Genomic DNA, 24,813 nt, shown 5'->3' on the forward strand with positions numbered 1-24,813 from the left:
TGGTGAGATGCCACATACATTGCTGTATCATATCTTTATTGATATTGGTTTTTAATTTTAGAACAGTCAATATCTTAGTTTGACAGCAGAAATAAAGGTCAATTATTTAATGCAGTGCCACAATGTCTCTGAAATGGTTGCTTAAAGTTATAATGTAATTTATAGAATGAGTGATTCTAGGAAAAGTCAATGAAAAGATAAATATTTGTCAAACACTCGTGCATGTACATGCATATATACATCCTCGTTCATTGTTCTCGTGTTATTCAATTTAAGATTTCTTTCTTCTGCTGGTTTCTTGTTTATATATGTGTTTTTTTACTGGTAAATAACTCTGAAATTTTAGCTTTTCAGTTTGGGTAATAATAGCAAAGGTAAGATGATGCTTTTTTTTTTTTTAAAGGCTACATTATTTTTTCTAAGCCTTGGACAGTGGGCTGCAGTTTGAGTAGCTCCAGACCTTAGGCTGGCCAGGGAGCCATCTAACCACCATATTGGACTGGAAGGTACAGAAATCACAGATGTAGTGATTGTCATTATCTTTGCCTGTTATATCAAATTATAAGGTGCTGGTGTCAGGTGGCTAGATGAACAAAATGAGCTGTATCAGGATTGCTGAATGAATGAGAGCAGGTGGGCTGTCTGTGACTGCAGTGGAATATTGCCCTCCAGACGGGTCCCACTCCTGTCAGCCCTTTTGTTCCTGTCTGCCCACAAATGCTGTTGAACCTACTGTCAAAGATCAGTGTTATCCTGTCAATAGAAGGTCTGTATGAGGGATGCCCACCAACTACAGTGGTGATCCTTCCAGGTGAAGTGGCAGAGTGCTCTGCTGGATATTGAGATGTTCTAAACTTGATAATGACTTGTGATTACAAATACTATGTAGTCATGTTGTTGGGTCTTGGTCATGATTTTAAATCATTTTGGTCAACACTTGCAGAATGTTGGGAATGGCAGAAAGGCATGGAAAAAAATAGCACAACTGCTCAGAAGTTTTGCAATGCTAACCTTCACTTAATGTGCACAGCCTGAGAACAGCCTTCTTCAGTTTAAACATCTATCTTTAATACTTGACCCCAACATGGACCTGCTCTTGAGTTGGTTTAGGATTGCGTCGAGAACTAGCTTGTCTATAATCACTGTACTTCATGTGTTGCACAAACTGGTAATGCATGTAGTAAATGAAGCAGGGGAGTTACAGTGCAAGGAAGGAAAACCTCTCAGTTGAAGCTGCTACATGGTATCCTGAAGACAAACTCAGGTAAGTCTATGCTGTTTGTGCCTGGAACATAAGAAATGTCACAAAATGCAATAGCAGTGAAAAAAATATATAGCTGTTGATCTCTCACACTGGGTTCCCCAAGATTAATGTAATTGTTTTTAACCAATTCTTTCTGTGACTCAGCCTTCCAATGGTAAGATGAATATTCATCACCATCTCACATGAAAATTGAATGAAAATGCAGTCACTGGTTTTAAAATAATCAGATACAGTTATGATGAAAACTTTAAGAATGTCTGTAAGAATGCTGTTTATTCATAGAAGCATTTACATTGGAGAAGATATCTAGATCATCTGGTCCAACCTTTAACCTAGCACTGCCAAGTCCACTATGTAAACCATGTCATTAAGAACGACATCTGTGTGTTTTTTTGGAGACTGCCAGGGATGGTGACTCAATTACTTCCTGTTTCAAAGCTTCAAAACCCTTCCAGTGAAGAAATTTTTCCTATTATCCCACCTAAATCTCCACTGGCACAGCTTGAGGCCATTTCCTTTTGTCTTATCACTTAGTGCTTAGGAGAAGAGACTGATAGACACCTTGCTAATATGTAATTGTAAAGTACGATATCTCCTCTGAGCCTCTTTGTCTAAAAGCTAAACAACCCCAGCTCTGTCAGTCACTCCTCATAAGACTTGTTTTCTAGACCCTTCACCAGCTTTGTTGCCCTTCTCTGGACACACTCCAGCACCTTGATGTCCTTTTTGTGCTGAGGGGCCCAAAACTGAACACAGTACTTGAGACACAGTACTCAAGGTGCGGCCTCACCAGAGCAGAGTACAGGGAATGATCACTTCCCTAGTAGTGCTGTAGTTCTGATACAATTCAGGATGTTGTAGGCCTTCTTGGCCACCTGAACACCCTGCTGGCCATGTTCAGTTGGCTATCAACCAATACCCTGAGTCCTGTTCCTCTGGGCAACTTTCCAGACACTCTTCCCCCTGCAGCACAGCATGGGGTTGTTGTGCCCCAAGTGCAGGACCCTGCACTTAGCCTTGTTGAACCTCATACAGTTGGCCTTTGCCATTGATCCAGCCTATCCAGATCCTTCCTACCATCTGGCAGATCAGCACTCATGCCTAACTTGGTGTTGTCTGTGAACTTACTGAGGGTGTACTCAATCCCCTCATCCAGCTCATTAATAAAAATATTGTAGAGAACTGGTCTCAGTACTGAGCCCTGGGGGACACCACCAGTGACTGGCCTCAACTCCATGTACCACGGCTCTTTGAGCCTCGCCACCCAGCCAGTTTTTTAACCCAACAAAGCATACACCTGTCCAAGTCTTGAGCAGCCAGCTTCTTCAGGAGAATGCTGTGGGAAATGGTGTCAAAAGCTTTACTAAAGTCTAGGTAGACCACATCCACAGCCTTTCCCTCATCCACTGGGTGAGTCACCTTGTTGTAGGAGATCAGATTCATCTGGTAGGACCTGCCTTAAATAAACCCATGCTGACTGGGCCTGATCACCTGGTTGTCCTGTACATGTTGTGTAATGGTACTCAGGATGATCTGCTCCATAAGCTTTTCTGACACTGAGGCCAGACTGACAGGCCTGTAGTTCCCCAGGTCCTCATTCCAGCCCTTCTTGTAGATGGGCGTCACATTTGCTAGCTGCCAGTTGACTGGGACCTTGCGTGATGGCCAGGACTGCTGATAAGATGATGGAAAGTGGCTTGGTCGGCACTTCACCCAGCTCCCTCAGTACCCTCAGGTGGATCCCGTCTGGTCCCATAGACTTGCATACACCTAAGTGGTTTAGCAGTTTGTTAAACATTTCCATGTGAATTATGAGACCCATGAGTTGGACTTCATTACCCTTGTGCGTCCTTTCCAACTCGGATATTTGATGTTTTTATGAGGGCTTCATGCTTCTCCCTGTCACTTTCTACTAGCTCAGGGGACTGAGTACCCAGAGAACAACTTGTCTTGCTGTTGCGAAGCATGGACGAAAGCACAACAGACACCAGCAGAGTCAGATCATGCTTCACCATTTTATTGCCCGAATAGCCCAACTTTTATAGTGAATTTTACAGGGGTGGACAGTGTTTCACACAAGATTATTGGTCAAAAGCACCCAGACAAACCGTTAAGAAAATAACACCACCTGCAAGAAAAGAACCCCCCCTTTTGATTAGAAGTTAGGAAAACAACCCCCTTTGTGCTTAACGGTCACGTAGGCCTAGTCCTTGAGGCCAGCTGCTGATAACAATATTTTCTGAGTTCCTTAATTGGGTGATGTGGGAGTCATTGCCGTGGGAGCTTCTCACAGTTACTCTGGCAGCTTGGTTTGCTCAGCTACAGCAGGCCCTGAGATTTCTAAGGCCTACCCGTGGTTGCTTATGTCCACATCCTGTATGCCAATTCCCAACAATTCCCCCGTTTTCTTTTAGTACAAGCAGTACTTGGTTTTACGTCAGATGTCAAATACATAACATAACACAACTATACAACTTAACCCTAATAACACTACAATTACTGTAAGCACTTAATGGTAACACAATTTAATAGTAAGTAACACAACTTAATAGTAACATACCTAAACCTAATCACTTGATGGTGATCGAAGGCTGTTCTTGACAGTCCTTGAGGTGTGACAGCCCACGCCATCATCAGAATGATTATCAGGAACCTCTTCATGGTCGTCTTCAGCGTGTGCAGATTCTAAAACTGCTTCAGTCCACTTTACAGTGATCCACTGGATACCTGTTCCCAGCACCACTTCAAAATCCCTATAACATTTTGCAAGTAACCCTTTAACCACATTTATCACAATACTACGTGTAATGATGATTGACACCACAATGAACAGAATCCTTAATGCCCCTTTGACTAATCCCAGTAACCATCTATGCATTGTTTCAAACAAATCAGTGAACCATTGATTGAAAGGATTGATATCATATTGAATCTTTCTAATAAATCCATTTTTCTATGATTTTTTGCCGGCACCAATTACCTATGCTTTTAGCCTGCACTGTGGTTACATCCGGGATCCTACACTATGGCAACAATAACCTGTACTGTGGCTATATGCGCTCTCACTCACACAGTACACAGTACAATCACACATACAGAGCACAATCGTACACCCAGAGGCCTCTGGCGCATCTCACTCTCAATCATACCACAACCTCAATCATACCACAAGAATATAATTTAGAATGATAAGCAAACAAACAAGTATTGTCTCTCATTGTGTCCCTCATGAAGTGACTTGCAACACTTTGTTTTAAAACCTTACCATTACACAAATACTTTCAACACAAAATACCTGGACATTTAAGAATAACACATACAATTATTAATACTCCAGTTAGTATCCCTCCAGCAGCTGAAAACCTACTGTTTGTCTGCAGCTACAGGAGATCTTTGTCTGCTCCTGCGGTGAGCAGCTGAGAGTGGAGTCCCCTCCGAACAAAACGCTCAGGGTGCACCTAGGGGCGTCCACACCGCAGCTGATCCCCGCAGCCGAGCAGTTGTTACGTGCGGCCACAGATGCCACTCCAAGCACTAAAATTGCCAATGCCACTCTAGCTGCAACCCCACACAATTCAACATTATCATTGCTATCCGGTGCAAGCAATGCCCATTTATATCTGGTGATTTCATGCAACTGCAACAAGCTAGAAGCAAATACAATGAGTTTATCTAAGTAACATGGACTTCTGATAGCATTTGCAGTGATACCTTGCCAGGCCCTAACCCCACAAATCAGAAAAACATCAGGAGGTAAGGCCAAAGCTGTACAATTGTTCCAAACACTGTAGTTATTACCCCTTGTCTCCATGCTATGAACCCCTAAACCCTGCTTAGCAGCGTCATTGTAATCACAGGTGTTATTTGTATTTTTGTACCGGTATGGCCTTTTCCAGGTTCCTGTAGCAGGAATCATCTGATATCCACGGCTACATTCACATTTGTAGCCACCTTTCAGGTTGATACATATTTGACTACAGATACCAGGGTTTTGACATTCATCAAAATCTCCACAGTTTCTCTTGTCTACAAACTCAAACCCAGATGGACAGTCACATTCATTTATGTTGCATTCCTTCAGGGGCTCATCACCCCAGTCCTTGCAGTCTCTCTGCTGGTTACACACTTCATTGATACCTGTGCATTCTCCACTTTTGCTCTTGAATTTGCCAGGTCCAGAGCACTGAATAACGTTGTTACAGTTTGCTTCATCAGTGCCCTCCAGACAGTCTCTCACACCACTGCACTGCCTACTCACATGGACACAGTTCCCATCTTCACATCTGAACTGGTCTGGCCTGCAAGTCTGAGAAGGGCAGTTAATTTCATCACTTCCATCCTTGCAATCAGGATCTCTGTCACAGTCTTTTTCACCTGAGCCGCACTGCACCTCACTCACATAACACTTCACCAGAGGTGCAGGCTGGCGGCCACACTGCTCCAAAGATTCATTCGAGTGGTCGGAGCAGTTATCTTGACCATTGCAGATAAAGCTTTTGGAAATACATTGCCCACTACTGCATGTGAACTCTGCTGCACTACAAGTCACATTGCCACAATTCTCTTCATCTTCTCCACTGTCACAGTCTCTTTCACCATCACATTTCCACGACACTGGGATACACTGGGTCGACTGAGGACCACAGCTGATTTCATTTACCCGGCATGTTCTCATATGACACAGCTCAGCACTCTCATCAGACCCATCTTCACAGTCCGGATCCCCATCACACTGCCATCTGTTTGGCACACACTGACCACTGTTGCACACAAAGTCAGATTCAGCACATGTCTTCTTCACACAAGCACTCTCATCACTGCCATCTGAGCAGTCTTCATCACCATCACATTTCCAGGACACTGGTGCCCGCCGCCCCGCACCTGTGTCACTTATACTACTGCTATTACCCGTGCCGTCAGTGTCAGTGGCATCCTCCTGGTACCGTTTCTGTCTTTGCCGCCCCTTACTCTCCCCCTTTTCTTTTTGCCACTGACCATTCACCACAAATGGATGAGACACATGATTACTAGTTAGGAAAGAGCGTGTAACATCTGCTATACGGCTGCAGGTGACCTGCTGGTTTTGGTAATACTCCAGCTGCCTCTCTGCCAGGTCCACGCGCTGCAGCAGGTTTTCAATGAAGTGCTGGAGCCTGGCTTTTCCCCGCAATTCTTTTTCTGCCTCCTCCTCGAACTTGCTGAGGCGCTGCTTCAAGGCTGCGATCATCTCCACCGCCACGTTCACCTGCCTGCTGAGCACCCGCTCCCTTCGCTGCACCTCCTGCTGCTTCTGCGAGAGCTGCACGAAGGCCTCCCGCACCTCCAGCAGCTCCGCCGTCTTCTGGGCCAGCTCCCCGGTCAGCCTGTCGAGCCGCTTCTCCTTCGTCTTGTCCACGGCCTCCACCATCCTGCTGAACTTCGCCCTGACATGCGCGCCGCGGCCGAACCGACCGCGCTCCCCGCAGCGCGGGCAGCGGAACGGCAGCGCCGGGCCGGCCACGGGCAGCGGCTCCGGCCAGGGGAAGCCGCCCTGCTCCGCGCCATCCTGCTGCATCCTCCGCCTCGGCGGGGCGGGCTTGGGAAACTTCGGGCACAGGGACCGGGACCGGCCCCAGCCGAGAGGTGGCCGCCCGCGGCCGCGCTGCCCCGGCCGGTGCCGGCGCCGGGGCCGGGTCCGGGAGCGGAGCGGCTTTTGCGACTCTTGCCGCTGTTCCGGCCGTTTCCCGGCATGTTGCGTCGACATGCCGCTTCCTTGTGATTGTTCGACTGACAATTTGAGCACCATACTGCCCCAGCTCTGCAGTTTCGTCTCACGTGTCCAAAAGCACCACAACGATAACATCGGCAGCGGTGTGGTAACTGGTTACTAGGGGGTGGTACTTGACCACCGGCGGTTTGCAAAGGAGCAAGAGCTGCAAGGACCTGACTCTGTGTAAACTCAGCATGCTCTTTCACAGCCTGTGCCTGTTCTCGCATGCTGTCACCTAATTGCTTTACTGCCTCTACTAACATAGCCTGTGGGCCTACTGGTACCTGAGCCATTCTTTCCAACCCTTCCTCGATTGTCCATGTCCCGGGCAAGGAAGCCAATATATTGCGAGTAGAGGGGTTGCTATTCTGAATTGCGCACTGTTTTAATATCATGCCCTGGAGGTAATCGGGCACCCCTGCCGCCTGTATTGCATTTGCAACGCGATCAATAAAAAGCCCAAATGGTTCCTCTCTACCCTGTTTGATTCCCATGTAGGAAGGTATTCCCCCTGGCTCCTTTATCCCATCCAATGCTCTTCTGGCCGTTCTCATTGATTCCTTGGCTTTATCAGGTCCCAGCAATGCCTGTGCTTCTGTCCTAAAATACGGTCCTATCCCCATCAACTCTTCCAGCGTGACCCCATGTAAAGGGTCCCCCGGTGGTCTTATCACTGCGACTGATTCTTGACAAGCAGCCTGCCAATGGGCATTAAATAAGAGCTGCTGGTGTTGGGTCAAAATTAACTTCATTATGTTGCGTATGTCTCCTGGAAGCAAAATATTTGTTCCCCAAATGTAGTCCAGCATGTGTCTCGTAGGTTCACCTTTCAGACCTGAGTCATTTACTGTGGACCGCAGCTGAGTTAACAATTTCCAGTCCAAATTCACTAGATTAACCGTAACATTACCCTGGGCGTCCGGTGGTGAGTATATTACCGGGAAGGCCTCTGGAATCAATTGTGCAGCTATCTCGTGTTCACCCTCACGTAGGGCCTCATTTGCTATTTGGTTCCACATCCTCTGCCTCTGTTGAACACCGTCTGTAAACGGGCTGGTGTTTTTTCTGTCTGGTTTTTGCTCTCTTATTTCCTCGTCCATCTGAGGGTTAACACTACCAGCTCTTCCCGGCAATCCCAGTCGCTCTGTAGCGGCAGCAGCGACTCTCTGCTCAGCCTGATGTATAGCTAAGGCGTTAGTGACTGCTTTCCAAGGCTTCGATAATTTTTTAGCAGTCTTATTGTTATTAATAACTTCATCAAACAATTTGTCCCCAAATTTGCGCCACTCTGCTTGTTCAAAAACTGTATCCGGATTGATAAAACAACCCTTTGTTACTCCATATGCTAATAATCCTGGTAAATCCTTTTTGCAGTCTATACCCTGCGTGCCTCATTTTTCTAAGAAACATTTGAGCAAATCCTAGGCCGCTTGTCTCTCCATGCCTTTGTTTATACTGTTACAACCTTTGCAAGACAAGTGACTGGCAGGGACCGTCTATAGGTGCTCCCGGGCGCTCCCGGGTGCGGGGATTGCGCGTTTACGTCCCGTTCACCTGTCAGAGTGCAGGTGCGGGGATTATCGTCCCTTTTACCTCTACCGCAATTACTTCAGTGTCCCGCGATTACTTCAATGTCCTGCGCGGTTCCGTACCCCGCGTCTCTCACCGTGAGTCCCCGCGTCCCCGCGTCCCACCGTGTCCCGCGTCTCTCACCGGGAGTACCGCGTTTTCCGCGTCTCTCACCGGGAGTACCGCGTCTCACCGTGAGTCCTGTGTACAGCATTTGCGGCTCGGTGTCTGGTCAGCTGCAGCGCCGCTCCGATGTCCGCTCCGAAGTTCCGGCGGCACTCCCATGTCCCGCGCCGCTCCGATGTCTCAGTCTCGACGCTGTGACCCCGGCGCTGGTCCCCGGCGGCACTGGTCCCGGCGCCGCGCCGATGTCCCGGCGCCGCTGGTCCCGACGCCGCTGGTCTCCTGGTCTACCTGCGTTCGAATGTGCCGGCGCCGCTGGTGTCCCGCTGCGCTGCGATGTTTGCCCCGGCGCCGCTGCGATGTCCGTGCTCGGCTGCGATGTCTGCTCCGGTGCGATGTCTGTCCCGCTGCGATGTCCTGTTCAGGCCTTGTTCAGGTCTCAGCCTGTTCGGGCGCCATTTGTTGCGAAGCACGGACGAAAGCACAACAGACACCAGCAGAGTCAGATCATGCTTCACCATTTTATTGCCCGAATAGCCCAACTTTTATAGTGAATTTTACAGGGGTGGACAGTGTTTCACACAAGATTATTGGTCAAAAGCACCCAGACAAACTGTTAAGAAAATAACACCACCTTTTGATTAGAAGTTAGGAAAACAACGCCCTTTGTGCTTAATGGTCACGTAGGCCTAGTCCTTGAGGCCAGCTGCTGATAACAATATTTTCTGAGTTCCTTAATTGGGTGATGTGGGAGTCATTGCTGTGGGAGCTTCTCACAGTTACTCTGGCAGCTTGGTTTGCTCAGCTACAGCAGGCCCTGAGATTTCTAAGGCCTACCCCTGGTTGCTTAAAGCAAGCTTAGATCGGACAATTATGCCAATTCCCAACAAACATGTGTTCTTGCCTTTTGCTTCTCTGACAGAATACTTAGTCATCTGATCGGCAGTGGAAGCAGATTAAGATAAGATACCTCCTGCTTTGCACCATGCCACCGACAAAGTAAAATGGCAGTGATATATCAGTCATCAGGATCATCACGGCTGGATGGCTTATTATGGTACTCTTCTATTACATGCTGCTGGTGTGGAAATCTCTGAAGAAAAAGATCTTGACTGACAGCTTTATTTCTCTGATGTGAGGAAAAGCTGGCAAGAAATGCAGAGGATGAAATGTTTCTGACTCCACTGAGGACAAGACGGAGGTTTCTTAGGGTCTGGTCCCGAACCACGGATGGATATTCACTGAGTTTATCACAACTGTGTTCCCGTCTGTGTCAGGCGTGTCTCTTTGTCTTTGTCTTTCTGGCATCAGTGTTAAATAAATACAAAAATGCAGAGGGTTTTCAAAGCAAACTCCTTCAGCATGCACAGTTTTTGCTCAAGGGTAACAAAGAAAATCTAACTCCTTCCCAGGATGTAATTCATACAAGTGTTTCCCGCACACTTTGAAATGGTGCTGAGACTTCTCACGAAGTCTGTCACAGGAAAACAAGGAGCGAGCATCTTGTGCACAGCTCCAGATCTGCAAGCTCCTAGAACACTGATCTTCCCCAGGTCAGCGCTGTGCCGCCAGGGGCAAGGTCAGAGAAACAAAACCATGAGCCCAGGCCACTCAACCCCAGCAACTCCTCTCTCTGTGGCCCAGCAGCCAATATTACACCCTAGATTTAGCAACCGAGACCTCAGATGAGGGCCGAAATGCCAGTCCAGCTTCCCCTTGCCCTCCCCAGTCACAGTTTGGGCTGTCATTCTCTCTTCATCTCTTTACGGACACCCACGAGCAGCTCCAGTGCTTGCAGGGAGGTGGAGATGGATCCACGTGCGCATCTGAATGGAAGCCGGCAGGGCTTCTCTCTCACCTCCTGCTCAGTCCTCTGTCACAGAGGACTGCTCTGAAGTCTTTTGGCTGCAAGTTGTGCCACCTCTATTAGAAATAAAAAGCATACTAGCACTTTTTAATCGTAATTTATTATTATTATTTATAATACCTGAGTAAAAGTCTCAAAGCTCAGGAAGGCAGCTTAGTCAGAACGTGTCTTGTGAACTTAAATGTCTGCATTATTTTTTAATCTATGTGCCAAACAATTAACAGTACCAGATTCTTCCATCTTATTTCTTCTGTCGAAGAATTTTTCCTTGCAAAAGACCTGTTGCAGTCTCAATGCATGCAAGCTATCAGAAGAAGACTGAAAAAGGGGAGCTGTGACCTGCATCTGACACAGATTTACTGTGGGGCACTGGGCAAGTTTTTTGCCTTTTCTTTGTCATGGCTTAAAGTTAGGACAAAGTTTCTGGATTACCAGGGATTTGGAGCTTGTGTATAAATTAGCATCTCGTGCTCAGCCACGATTCAGCCTGATCTGTGCTCTCTACCTCTTTTGGTGACAAGGTCTGTCTCCTTGTAGATGGATTTACTGCTAAGTATTTAATGTGACTTCAGCTGCTCTGTGTGCCATTATGCAGTAGCCTGCCATGACCAAGCACAGCTAGCCAGATTTGACCCTGATGTCTTAAGCTGAGGCCTCTGAATAAGAAAGGGAAAACTCCAAGTGTGGGTATGGTGAACACCTTGCCATTTGCCTCTCTGCCTCTTTGCCTTTCTGCAAAAGGAGAATAAAGAAACTAAATCATTTACTTTCAATGCACAGGGTGCTTTGAAGACTTTCCAAACTCCGTTTTATTTACGAAAATACATACGTATGGACCTGGAAGAGCACTATGCCACTCCTGCTGTTTCTCCTCTAATCACTTGGTATTCCTTACAGCAGCTTTTTCCTCTAAAGTGGTCTGTTCAATTCCCACAGGATTCCCGACAGGGGAACTGCTATCAGTGCACATTGAAGTAAAATAAAATTTGCTGGAGCTGTTTTAAAAACATTTGTTTTAGCTCTCTAGAGAGCGAATCCGGGTTTGAAGCAGATTGTCAATAACAATTTGTAAGTGAATGAAGGGCAGAAATATGCATACCAAAGCTCTTGGGGCTGCGGAGCACACTCCTTTCCTTCAGGGTGGCTGCTGGGAAACTAAAGTGAGTTAATTTGCTTCTTGTGGATAACTATAAAAAATGCAGTGCTAAAAGTTAGCACGATTTCATAGTATTACCACTGTTCTTCCCCAGTTGGTGCCTTTTGTGCTGGGTCCTCATCTCACCATATGCAATATTTTTCATGCCAGGTAAGGACAAGTCCGTGAGGCTTTGGAAGCACCTGTCTAGGTACAGTTTATGAACTCTGATTAACCTTAAGAAAATTCAGTACTGAAGTATTTCAGTGTAGATGGAGTTGAGCAGGTGCTGTCAGACATCCCGTGTCAGACATCAGGGGAGTGGAGAAACATTGAACTGTGATGGGCACCGTTCAGTTGAAGACAGGTGCAGAGTAGAGGTAGAAATGTCCCAGATTGTGAATGCTAACTAGGTTATTTTAAAAGAGAGACCAAAAAGTCTCCCTGTTCAATCCATTTCTTTGTCTGGTGGTTTTGCTCTGCTAACAAAGGCCCCTGGGAACCTTGAGCATTGGCAATCAGCGTGGAAAAATTCACCTGGATTGCAAGAGCTTCATTTCTTCCTTTTTTATTTATTTTATTATGATTATTACTTGCACCCCTTGTTATTTTTCCAAAGCTCAGCAGCCAATGAAGAGGTGTAATTAAAGCTAATTGTGACTCGTCAGGGATGCCCACACATGGCTTCAGGGTGCCTGTGGCTGTCCCACAGCTGCTGCCTGGGAGTACAAGTGGGCACAGTTCCTGAGGAGAGGTGGGCAATCCCACCTTGTCCCCCAGCAGCATCCTTTGACACAGGTGCAGGTGACGGTGCTGGACTGGCACTGAGGACACTTCTGGCTGTATAAGCCAAGGAATTGTACACTCCGACAGCATCAGGAGCCAGGGAGTTCACTTTTTGCAAGGGTTTTAATGCCTGCCCAGCGTGGCTGGCTGTGACTGATCCATGGTTGAGCAGATAATGCATGGATCAGCCCATGGGGATTTCATTCCTCGCTGTAGCATGGACTCCCTGTGTGGCACATCAGTAAAATGGACTTAAAAGGGTCTGTTTTTTTTTTGTCCTGATAATAAGCTTTTGTGGGCAGAGGTTTTCTTTACTTCATGGTATCCTGTTCTTGACTGCAGTCCCTAGACATTACATTAATACAAATAGAAACACCACTGTAATTCTGCAGGAAGAGATTTAAACTCAGGTTATTACTAAAACTGAATGGAAAGCAGCTTCCCTGCTGCCCAGAGGAGAAACGATATACACTGATATTAGAAATTTTTGTGGAAAATTTATTAACCAAACTATGTATTTTTAATTAATTTGGGGCCACCTATTTCCTGGAAAGGGATGTATAACATGTTCCCGGACAGAACACTTGCAACCAGGAGGTTTTTAGCTTTTTATTTGGCCGGGTGCGCACGGGTTTTCCCAGGGCCCCTCCGCAGGGCGCGGGCCGCTGTGACGGACACAACCGCCTCATAATTGACAGAATGACGGGCAGGGCCGCGGGCACGTCGGCGCCGCCAGCAACAGCCGTTACCCTCAGAGGCCTCGACCAATCAAAGCCGGCCGCGAGCCCATTTCCACCAATGGGCGGGCGCGATTGCCAAGGCAAAAGTGGCGGGTGCCGTTCCGCGTTGCTATTGGCTGGCGGGCGGGCCGGGCTGGTATATAAGGCTTTGTGCGGTAACCCGTCAGGTCAGTGCCTGAGCGGAGGGCGGGCGTGCTGCAGGTGCGCGCTCTGCCGGCCTGTCCTCCTGAGGAGATCGCGGTGCGCAGCCCCACGGGGGGCGGTGAGGTGTCGGTACCGAGTGGGAGTGTGGTGGGGCGGGGCGGTGTCGGGGGGCTGCACGGGACAATGTGGGGAGAAGAGGAGACGGTGCTGAGGAGCCCGCCTGGGCTGAGGTAATGGAGGGGGGGCGAGTGGTGAGTGAGCAGGGCCGTGCTGAGGGGACTGGAAGGGGCGGCAGCACGGAGTCGGTTTGGGATTTGGGGGTAGGCGCTAATACAACCAATGTCTGTAGGTGTGGTGGGATGGTTGATGGAGGCTTTATTTTTAATTCTCCTGATGAGGTTGTGAGAAAGTTGGAGAAAGCCTTGTTCAGATGTCCCTATTGGCTAACTCTCAGCGATAGCGTGGAGGAATGGATGATGTAAAAAAAAAAAACAAAAAAACAAAAAAAGAGTATATGAAAGAAGAAAAACAAGAATGCTAAGAAAAATGCAATGTGTAGTAATTTTTATTTGCTAGATAGCTGGTCTTTAGGAGCAGATACTGGTAGACACTAATCTCCATTTAAGCTGTATGTTGTTCCTTTGGCAGCAGGTGCTAGGGGAAAAAAAACACAACATAAATCAAAGGGAATGAACAGTATGAATGAGTAAGAAGAGGAGAGTAGCAGCAATGATGAATGAAGGAAAAAACAGCCTGGACAAAGGTACTGCCCTGTCAACAGGTAAGGACTTCAGCTGGTAGCAGCCAGTGCACAAGAAAGAAGACGTGTCATGTGGAGCTGTGATGCAACAATGGGTGACAAGAAGACCACCAGAAGACTGAAGAGGGGGAAAAGTAAAGGCACTGCCCTGTCAGCAGGGCTACAGTAAGCAGAACAGCGCTGGCACATTAGGTGCCCGGGTTGGTTTTCTACTGTGTGACCGCTCTGTAAGCAAGGGTGCAGGTGCTCAGGCTGCTTCTGTGTGCGCCCTACCCTACTTACCCAGGGTTGGGGCCGCACGGCAGAAGTAGCTTGAGGAACTCTGTGCCTCAGGATGGTGAGAAAAGTTGATTTAAGTTGGTGTTGGTAAGACAAAGCCAGGGATCCCAACGCAGCTCCTCAAAACAACCACCCTAATGAACACAAACTTGAAAGTCCTCCCCATTTCTTTCTGGCACAGGAGGTGGAGCTTCGAACCCATGTCTAATGGCTTGTGCTTTGTTTGCAGCAGCCAGCGCAGAAGAAGGAGGAGGCATCGTGTGGAACGGCGAGGCAAGAGGGAGCGGCAGATGGAAGACGGGCAAAGAGGAGGACACCCTGGGCAAAGGCTTCGCCCTGTTAGCGGGGCTGTAGGTAGAGGAGAGCAGTGCTGGCACGTGAGGTGCCTGGATTGTTTTGTGCTGGGTGACCTCCCTGTAAGCAGGGCTCGGGTCTTTGCGATTGTAATCGGCCTTTTGCCTTGTTGCTCCTTTGGCTGCCTGGGGGGAGCGGCCCCCTGTAATCAGGGGCACAGCTGCTCTCTGCGCACCCGGGAGGACTGTGGAGCTTGCCGGACCCCAGGGCCTCCCCTGTAGTCAGGGCAGAGCCAATTCCCCACCCCCTTAATTTTAGCCGTCTGGCTCTTTGTCTAAACTATTTGTCTAAACGTGATGGGCTATGGAAACTTAGTATATGACTGATGCCTACGATATAATGCCAACTATTGCATAAAAAGCAATATAAAAGCGATATATATATAATATGACCTATATGAATACTGTGAAAACAGATTCTGTAAAGGAGATGAAGGATAAATTCTGATGCATGCTGTGTTTCAGCACCCCGTAGCTGGGGTGCGTTGTCCAATTGGGTCTCGGCAGAAGCCGTTTTGGCTTCTGGACGTCTCTGGCATCACTGTAATTGATGGTGCGTGGGGTACCGCCCTGTAAGCAGGGTCAAGCGTAGCCCCGTGTCTCTCGCTGCAAGGAGCCCCCTGTAGCCAGGTGGGTCTCCGTGTCCCCCGCTTTCCATGGGCCTGGGGCCACTAGAAGCAGGGCCGGGTTTTCACGCTCCCTGTAAGCAGGGCTTGGGGCCCGAGCCTCGGCATTCGGCTGTCTGGCTCCGCTGGCGGGGGAAAGGTTGAGCTCTGCGGTTCCATGGGTGTTGCGGACCCGCCTTAACCAGGCTTTGGTCCGGAGCCTTTTGCTCCGCTGGCAGCTGTGGGGTGCCTGACCCGTTAGCGGGATGCAGGCTTGTGGATTCCCCACTTTGGGGAGAAGGAGCCTCCCGCGGCCTCTGGGCCAAGGGCAGCCCTGTAACTCAGGGTGCTGATGCTCTGGTTCCCTGGGCACTTGAAATTGTCAATGGCTCCTCGGAGCCCCCCTGTAAGCCAGGGGTCCAGGCTCTTGGGCCGTTGCTGTGTGTGCCCAGCTTTCATTTGCCCTTGGTGCCAGCCTTGGAGCCCTGCCGCAGCGCCGCATGAAGGTCCTCTGCGTGTACAACACGGTAAGAAAAGCTGCTTTCGCTTGGCCTTGTTACGACAAAGGGGGGAGGAGGACCTCTGAGGCTCTCCTTGCCTGGGGGGTGGGTGGAGTGGGGCCCTGCCTTAGGGTCTTGGGTTCCATGTTTCTGTCGGGCACAGGAGGTGGAGCTTCGAACCCATGTCTAATGGCTTGTGCTTTGTTTGCAGCAGCCAGCGCAGAAGAAGGAGGAGGCGTCGTGTGGAACGGCGAGGCAAGAGGGAGCGGCAGATGGAAGACGGGCAAAGAGGAGGACACCCTGGGCAAAGGCTTTGCCCTGTTAGCGGGGCTGTAGGTAGAGGAGAGCAGTGCTGGCACGTGAGGTGCCTGGATTGTTTTGTGCTGGGCGACCTCCCTGTAAGCAGGGCTCGGGTCTTTGCGATTGTAATCGGCCTTTTGCCTTGTTGCTCCTTTGGCTGCCTGGGGGGAGCGGCCCCCTGTAATCAGGGGCACAGCTGCCCTCTGCGCACCCGGGAGGACTGTGGAGCTTGCCGGACCCCAGGGCCTCCCTGTAGTCAGGGCAGAGCCAATTCCCCACCCCCTTAATTTTAGCCGTCTGGCTCTTTGTCTAAACTATTTGTCTAAACGTGATGGGCTATGGAAACTTAGTATATGACTGATGCCTACGATATAATGCCAACTATTGCATAAAAAGCAATATAAAAGCGATATATATATAATATGACCTATATGAATACTGTGAAAACAGATTCTGTAAAGGAGATGAAGGATAAATTCTGATGCATGCTGTGTTTCAGCACCCCGTAGCTGGGGTGCGTTGTCCAATTGGGTCTCGGCAGAAGCCGTTTTGGCTTCTGGACGTCTCTGGCATCACTGTAATTGATGGTGCGTGGGGTACCGCCCTGTAAGCAGGGTCAAGCGTAGCCCCGTGTCTCTCGCTGCAAGGAGCCCCCTGTAGCCAGGTGGGTCTCCGTGTCCCCTGCTTTCCATGGGCCTGGGGCCACTAGAAGCAGGGCCGGGTTTTCACGCTCCCTGTAAGCAGGGCCTGGGGCCCGAGCCTCGGCATTCGGCTGTCTGGCTCCGCTGGCGGGGGAAAGGTTGAGCTCTGCGGTTCCATGGGTGTTGCGGACCCGCCTTAACCAGGCTTTGGTCCGGAGCCTTTTGCTCCGCTGGCAGCTGTGGGGTGCCTGACCCGTTAGCGGGATGCAGGCTTGTGGATTCCCCACTCTGGGGAGAAGGAGCCTCCCACGGCCTCTGGGCCCAGGGCAGCCCTGTAACTCAGGGTGCTGATGCTCTGGTTCCCTGGGCACTTGAAATTGTCAATGGCTCCTCGGAGCCCCCCTGTAAGCCAGGGGTCCAGGCTCTTGGGCCGTTGCTGTGTGTGCCCAGCTTTCATTTGCCCTTGGTGCCAGCCTTGGAGCCCTGCCGCAGCGCCGCATGAAGGTCCTCTGCGTGTACAACACGGTAAGAAAAGCTGCTTTCGCTTGGCCTTGTTACGGCAAAGGGGGGAGGAGGACCTCTGAGGCTCTCCTTGCCTGGGGGGTGGGTGGAGTGGGGCCCTGCCTTAGGGTCTTGGGTTCCATGTTTCTGTCGGGCACAGGAGGTGGAGCTTCGAACCCATGTCTAATGGCTTGTGCTTTGTTTGCAGCAGCCAGCGCAGAAGAAGGAGGAGGCGTCGTGTGGAACGGCGAGGCAAGAGGGAGCGGCAGATGGAAGACGGGCAAAGAGGAGGACACCCTGGGCAAAGGCTTTGCCCTGTTAGCGGGGCTGTAGGTAGAGGAGAGCAGTGCTGGCACGTGAGGTGCCTGGATTGTTTTGTGCTGGGCGACCTCCCTGTAAGCAGGGCTCGGGTCTTTGCGATTGTAATCGGCCTTTTGCCTTGTTGCTCCTTTGGCTGCCTGGGGGGAGCGGCCCCCTGTAATCAGGGGCACAGCTGCTCTCTGCGCACCCGGGAGGACTGTGGAGCTTGCCGGACCCCAGGGCCTCCCTGTAGTCAGGGCAGAGCCAATTCCCCACCCCCTTAATTTTAGCCGTCTGGCTCTTTGTCTAAACTATTTGTCTAAACGTGATGGGCTATGGAAACTTAGTATATGACTGATGCCTACGATATAATGCCAACTATTGCATAAAAAGCAATATAAAAGCGATATATATATAATATGACCTATATGAATACTGTGAAAACAGATTCTGTAAAGGAGATGAAGGATAAATTCTGATGCATGCTGTGTTTCAGCACCCCGTAGCTGGGGTGCGTTGTCCAATTGGGTCTCGGCAGAAGCCGTTTTGGCTTCTGGACGTCTCTGGCATCACTGTAATTGATGGTGCGTGGGGTACCGCCCTGTAAGCAGGGTCAAGCGTAGCCCCGTGTCTCTCGCTGCAAGGAGCCCCCTGTAGCCAGGTGGGTCTCCGTGTCCCCCGCTTTCCATGGGCCTGGGGCCACTAGAAGTAGGGCCGGGTTTTCACGCTCCCTGTAAGCAGGGCTTGGGGCCCGAGCCTCGGCATTCGGCTGTCTGGCTCCGCTGGCGGGGGAAAGGTTGAGCTCTGCGGTTCCATGGGTGTTGCGGACCCGCCTTAACCAGGCTTTGGTCCGGAGCCTTTTGCTCCGCTGGCAGCTGTGGGGTGCCTGACCCGTTAGCGGGATGCAGGCTTGTGGATTCCCCACTTTGGGGAGAAGGAGCCTCCCGCGGCCTCTGGGCCAAGGGCAGCCCTGTAACTCAGGGTGCTGATGCTCTGGTTCCCTGGGCACTTGAAATTGTCAATGGCTCCTCGGAGCCCCCCTGTAAGCCAGGGGTCCAGGCTCTTGGGCCGTTGCTGTGTGTGCCCAGCTTTCATTTGCCCTTGGTGCCAGCCTTGGAGCCCTGCCGCAGCGCCGCATGAAGGTCCTCTGCGTGTACAACACGGTAAGAAAAGCTGCTTTCGCTTGGCCTTGTTACGACAAAGGGGGGAGGAGGACCTCTGAGGCTCTCCTTGCCTGGGGGGTGGGTGGAGTGGGGCCCTGCCTTAGGGTCTTGGGTTCCATGTTTCTGTCGGGCACAGGAGGTGGAGCTTCGAACCCATGTCTAATGGCTTGTGCTTTGTTTGCAGCAGCCAGCGCAGAAGAAGGAGGAGGCGTCGTGTGGAACGGCGAGGCAAGAGGGAGCGGCAGATGGAAGACGGGCAAAGAGGAGGACACCCTGGGCAAAGGCTTTGCCCTGTTAGCGGGGCTGTAGGTAGAGGAGAGCAGTGCTGGCACGTGAGGTGCCTGGATTGTTTTGTGCTGGGCGACCTCCCTGTAAGCAGGGCTCGGGTCTTTGCGATTGTAATCGGCCTTTTGCCTTGTTGCTCCTTTGGCTGCCTGGGGGGAGCGGCCCCCTGTAATCAGGGGCACAGCTGCCCTCTGCGCACCCGGGAGGACTGTGGAGCTTGCCGGACCCCAGGGCCTCCCTGTAGTCAGGGCAGAGCCAATTCCCCACCCCCTTAATTTTAGCCGTCTGGCTCTTTGTCTAAACTATTTGTCTAAACGTGATGGGCTATGGAAACTTAGTATATGACTGATGCCTACGATATAATGCCAACTATTGCATAAAAAGCAATATAAAAGCGATATATATATAATATGACCTATATGAATACTGTGAAAACAGATTCTGTAAAGGAGATGAAGGATAAATTCTGATGCATGCTGTGTTTCAGCACCCCGTAGCTGGGGTGCGTTGTCCAATTGGGTCTCGGCAGAAGCCGTTTTGGCTTCTGGACGTCTCTGGCATCACTGTAATTGATGGTGCGTGGGGTACCGCCCTGTAAGCAGGGTCAAGCGTAGCCCCGTGTCTCTCGCTGCAAGGAGCCCCCTGTAGCCAGGTGGGTCTCCGTGTCCCCCGCTTTCCATGGGCCTGGGGCCACTAGAAGCAGGGCCGGGTTTTCACGCTCCCTGTAAGCAGGGCCTGGGGCCCGAGCCTCGGCATTCGGCTGTCTGGCTCCGCTGGCGGGGGAAAGGTTGAGCTCTGCGGTTCCATGGGTGTTGCGGACCCGCCTTAACCAGGCTTTGGTCCGGAGCCTTTTGCTCCGCTGGCAGCTGTGGGGTGCCTGACCCGTTAGCGGGATGCAGGCTTGTGGATTCCCCACTCTGGGGAGAAGGAGCCTCCCACGGCCTCTGGGCCCAGGGCAGCCCTGTAACTCAGGGTGCTGATGCTCTGGTTCCCTGGGCACTTGAAATTGTCAATGGCTCCTCGGAGCCCCCCTGTAAGCCAGGGGTCCAGGCTCTTGGGCCGTTGCTGTGTGTGCCCAGCTTTCATTTGCCCTTGGTGCCAGCCTTGGAGCCCTGCCGCAGCGCCGCATGAAGGTCCTCTGCGTGTACAACACGGTAAGAAAAGCTGCTTTCGCTTGGCCTTGTTACGGCAAAGGGGGGAGGAGGACCTCTGAGGCTCTCCTTGCCTGGGGGGTGGGTGGAGTGGGGCCCTGCCTTAGGGTCTTGGGTTCCATGTTTCTGTCGGGCACAGGAGGTGGAGCTTCGAACCCATGTCTAATGGCTTGTGCTTTGTTTGCAGCAGCCAGCGCAGAAGAAGGAGGAGGCGTCGTGTGGAACGGCGAGGCAAGAGGGAGCGGCAGATGGAAGACGGGCAAAGAGGAGGACACCCTGGGCAAAGGCTTTGCCCTGTTAGCGGGGCTGTAGGTAGAGGAGAGCAGTGCTGGCACGTGAGGTGCCTGGATTGTTTTGTGCTGGGCGACCTCCCTGTAAGCAGGGCTCGGGTCTTTGCGATTGTAATCGGCCTTTTGCCTTGTTGCTCCTTTGGCTGCCTGGGGGGAGCGGCCTCCTGTAATCAGGGGCACAGCTGCTCTCTGCGCACCCGGGAGGACTGTGGAGCTTGCCGGACCCCAGGGCCTCCCTGTAGTCAGGGCAGAGCCAATTCCCCACCCCCTTAATTTTAGCCGTCTGGCTCTTTGTCTAAACTATTTGTCTAAACGTGATGGGCTATGGAAACTTAGTATATGACTGATGCCTACGATATAATGCCAACTATTGCATAAAAAGCAATATAAAAGCGATATATATATAATATGACCTATATGAATACTGTGAAAACAGATTCTGTAAAGGAGATGAAGGATAAATTCTGATGCATGCTGTGTTTCAGCACCCCGTAGCTGGGGTGCGTTGTCCAATTGGGTCTCGGCAGAAGCCGTTTTGGCTTCTGGACGTCTCTGGCATCACTGTAATTGATGGTGCGTGGGGTACCGCCCTGTAAGCAGGGTCAAGCGTAGCCCCGTGTCTCTCGCTGCAAGGAGCCCCCTGTAGCCAGGTGGGTCTCCGTGTCCCCTGCTTTCCATGGGCCTGGGGCCACTAGAAGCAGGGCCGGGTTTTCACGCTCCCTGTAAGCAGGGCCTGGGGCCCGAGCCTCGGCATTCGGCTGTCTGGCTCCGCTGGCGGGGGAAAGGTTGAGCTCTGTGGTTCCATGGGTGTTGCGGACCCGCCTTAACCAGGCTTTGGTCCGGAGCCTTTTGCTCCGCTGGCAGCTGTGGGGTGCCTGACCCGTTAGCGGGATGCAGGCTTGTGGATTCCCCACTCTGGGGAGAAGGAGCCTCCCACGGCCTCTGGGCCCAGGGCAGCCCTGTAACTCAGGGTGCTGATGCTCTGGTTCCCTGGGCACTTGAAATTGTCAATGGCTCCTCGGAGCCCCCCTGTAAGCCAGGGGTCCAGGCTCTTGGGCCGTTGCTGTGTGTGCCCAGCTTTCATTTGCCCTTGGTGCCAGCCTTGGAGCCCTGCCGCAGCGCCGCATGAAGGTCCTCTGCGTGTACAACACGGTAAGAAAAGCTGCTTTCGCTTGGCCTTGTTACGGCAAAGGGGGGAGGAGGACCTCTGAGGCTCTCCTTGCCTGGGGGGTGGGTGGAGTGGGGCCCTGCCTTAGGGTCTTGGGTTCCATGTTTCTGTCGGGCACAGGAGGTGGAGCTTCGAACCCATGTCTAATGGCTTGTGCTTTGTTTGCAGCAGCCAGCGCAGAAGAAGGAGGAGGCGTCGTGTGGAACGGCGAGGCAAGAGGGAGCGGCAGATGGAAGACGGGCAAAGAGGAGGACACCCTGGGCAAAGGCTTTGCCCTGTTAGCGGGGCTGTAGGTAGAGGAGAGCAGTGCTGGCACGTGAGGTGCCTGGATTGTTTTGTGCTGGGCGACCTCCCTGTAAGCAGGGCTCGGGTCTTTGCGATTGTAATCGGCCTTTTGCCTTGTTGCTCCTTTGGCTGCCTGGGGGGAGCGGCCCCCTGTAATCAGGGGCACAGCTGCTCTCTGCGCACCCGGGAGGACTGTGGAGCTTGCCGGACCCCAGGGCCTCCCTGTAGTCAGGGCAGAGCCAATTCCCCACCCCCTTAATTTTAGCCGTCTGGCTCTTTGTCTAAACTATTTGTCTAAACGTGATGGGCTATGGAAACTTAGTATATGACTGATGCCTACGATATAATGCCAACTATTGCATAAAAAGCAATATAAAAGCGATATATATATAATATGACCTATATGAATACTGTGAAAACAGATTCTGTAAAGGAGATGAAGGATAAATTCTGATGCATGCTGTGTTTCAGCACCCCGTAGCTGGGGTGCGTTGTCCAATTGGGTCTCGGCAGAAGCCGTTTTGGCTTCTGGACGTCTCTGGCATCACTGTAATTGATGGTGCGTGGGGTACCGCCCTGTAAGCAGGGTCAAGCGTAGCCCCGTGTCTCTCGCTGCAAGGAGCCCCCTGTAGCCAGGTGGGTCTCCGTGTCCCCCGCTTTCCATGGGCCTGGGGCCACTAGAAGCAGGGCCGGGTTTTCACGCTCCCTGTAAGCAGGGCTTGGGGCCCGAGCCTCGGCATTCGGCTGTCTGGCTCCGCTGGCAGGGGAAAGGTTGAGCTCTGCGGTTCCATGGGTGTTGTGGACCCGCCTTAACCAGGCTTTGGTCCGGAGCCTTTTGCTCCGCTGGCAGCTGTGGGGTGCCTGACCCGTTAGCGGGATGCAGGCTTGTGGATTCCCCACTTTGGGGAGAAGGAGCCTCCCGCGGCCTCTGGGCCCAGGGCAGCCCTGTAACTCAGGGTGCTGATGCTCTGGTTCCCTGGGCACTTGAAATTGTCAATGGCTCCTCGGAGCCCCCCTGTAAGCCAGGGGTCCAGGCTCTTGGGCCGTTGCTGTGTGTGCCCAGCTTTCATTTGCCCTGGGTGCCAGCCTTGGAGCCCTGCCGCAGCGCCGCATGAAGGTCCTCTGCGTGTACAACACGGTAAGAAAAGCTGCTTTCGGTTGGCCTTGTCCTCTTCTCCCTTTGCCGTAACCTCTGAGGTTGTCTTTGTTAGGGTGGTTGTTATGAGGAGCTGCCTTGGGTTTCCTTTTACCTTTAGATACCAGATTGAGAACTGTGTTGTAAGCTCTAACTGTTTTGCCTTTGGTTTGCAACAGCGTATGCAGAAGAAAGAAATAACAGAATTCTAGGGCTTGGGAGCGACCTCGAGAGGCCATCGCATTCAACACCGTTAGCAAAAAAGGTTCCCTTGATGAAATGGCATAGGGAGGCATCCATACAAGTCAAAAATAACTGCAGAGAAGGTAGCTGAGCAGCCTCGTGCAGTATTCCATCACCTTCCACCATAGTGGTACAGAACTTCCTGTGCTCCATTCTGTGGCCATTGCCCCTTGTCCTGTCCTCACAGACAGGTGAAATATTCTTGGCCATTTTCTTCTTCCTCTTACACTCCACTTACACTTCCTCTTACACACCACTGTAATTCTGCAGGAAGAGATTTAAACTCAGGTTATTACTAAAACTGAATGGAAAGCAGCTTCCCTGCTGCCCAGAGGAGAAACGATATGCACTGTATGAAGCCTGTTTTGGAAGCCTGCTTATTAAAATAGCAATTGGGAACAAAAAAAACTCAATTTGTCTTGGAGAATTTGGGGATCTTTAGAAACTTTTTGTTTTCTGTTTAATGTCAACCTTTTTCCAAGAAAGACAATAATACAAGCATTTGAAAACCCCACCTCTGTCAAAAAGCACTGAAATGGAAAACTTCTAAGTAAACATTGTTATCATGTTATTATTGTGATATCCATGATTTCTCACTCCCACTTTCCTTCTCCCTTTCACTCCAACCTCATTCAAAAATGTCATATAAGCATTAAACAGGTGTCTTCCTCCATTTGGCCTTCTTTGAAGTTTGCGAGTGGTGATTTGCTTTATCTATGCCAGAAAAAAAATATTAGCTGGTACTAATAAATAATTCTGCTACAAGATTTCAACCCCGAGGCAGAAGACGACCCTGAGGACGCTTTCGTATGGGACCGAAGATGTTCTTGTCCCATTCCACAGTTAAATCTAGACCTCACTGGGAATTTAGCTCCAGTGTGCCTTTCTGACGAATCATGATTTCAGAAGTACCTCTGTTAAATAGCCTGTCTTGTTTTCTGGCTAAAGGAACACTGCTGAATAGCCCTCAAAATGTCTAATTTACCCTCATTGTGGGCTGCTGTAGTGGTTACTCAGTGGACAGCAATGCAGTCCATGTAAAGAGAGGCTTCAGTGGTGCTCTGCCTTGCTGATAGCACTTGTCTGAGCTCCTGCTGCTGGCTGAATTAATTGCTGGATCCTTGTGCAGTAGCATTGTAAAGGAAGCACACAGATATGATGCAAATTCCATTCTGACGCTATAATGAATGTTTGATGGCAATGTTAAATTGCCACTAGATGAACTATATATAGTGTAAAATGCAGCCTTGCAAGAGGATTGTCCTGGAGAAATACTTGTCTGCAATAAGCTTTTGCTTCCTAATTAAAAACAGAGCGAGTGCCAGCACCGGGTGTGGAGGTGAATCTGATTATATAAAAGAAAGTCACCGGTCAGGCACTGATTTGCAAGGAGAAGCGATCAGAAAGGGACACAGCAATGAACGAAACCAAGCCATTGGTAAATCCAATTTATTATTTTATTTATTAATAATATTAA

The 24,813-nt window shown here is 50.7% G+C and overlaps 1 long non-coding RNA gene across 1 annotated transcript in view; it reads right to left on the bottom strand.

Annotated features, from left to right (window-relative positions):
• Positions 1 to 3,260: 3,260 nt before the first annotated feature.
• The window catches only part of LOC137842996 (uncharacterized), an 87,649-nt gene continuing 66,096 nt past the window's right edge, over positions 3,261 to 24,813 (bottom strand). Inside the window, exon 3 of the long non-coding RNA XR_011089313.1 lies at positions 3,261 to 3,855. This is a non-coding gene — a long non-coding RNA (uncharacterized lncRNA). The remainder of the gene's footprint in view (positions 3,856 to 24,813) is intronic.

The sequence above is a fragment of the Anas acuta genome, chromosome 1 (genome assembly GCF_963932015.1).
Source record: "Anas acuta chromosome 1, bAnaAcu1.1, whole genome shotgun sequence".
Lineage (NCBI taxonomy): Eukaryota > Metazoa > Chordata > Aves > Anseriformes > Anatidae > Anas > Anas acuta.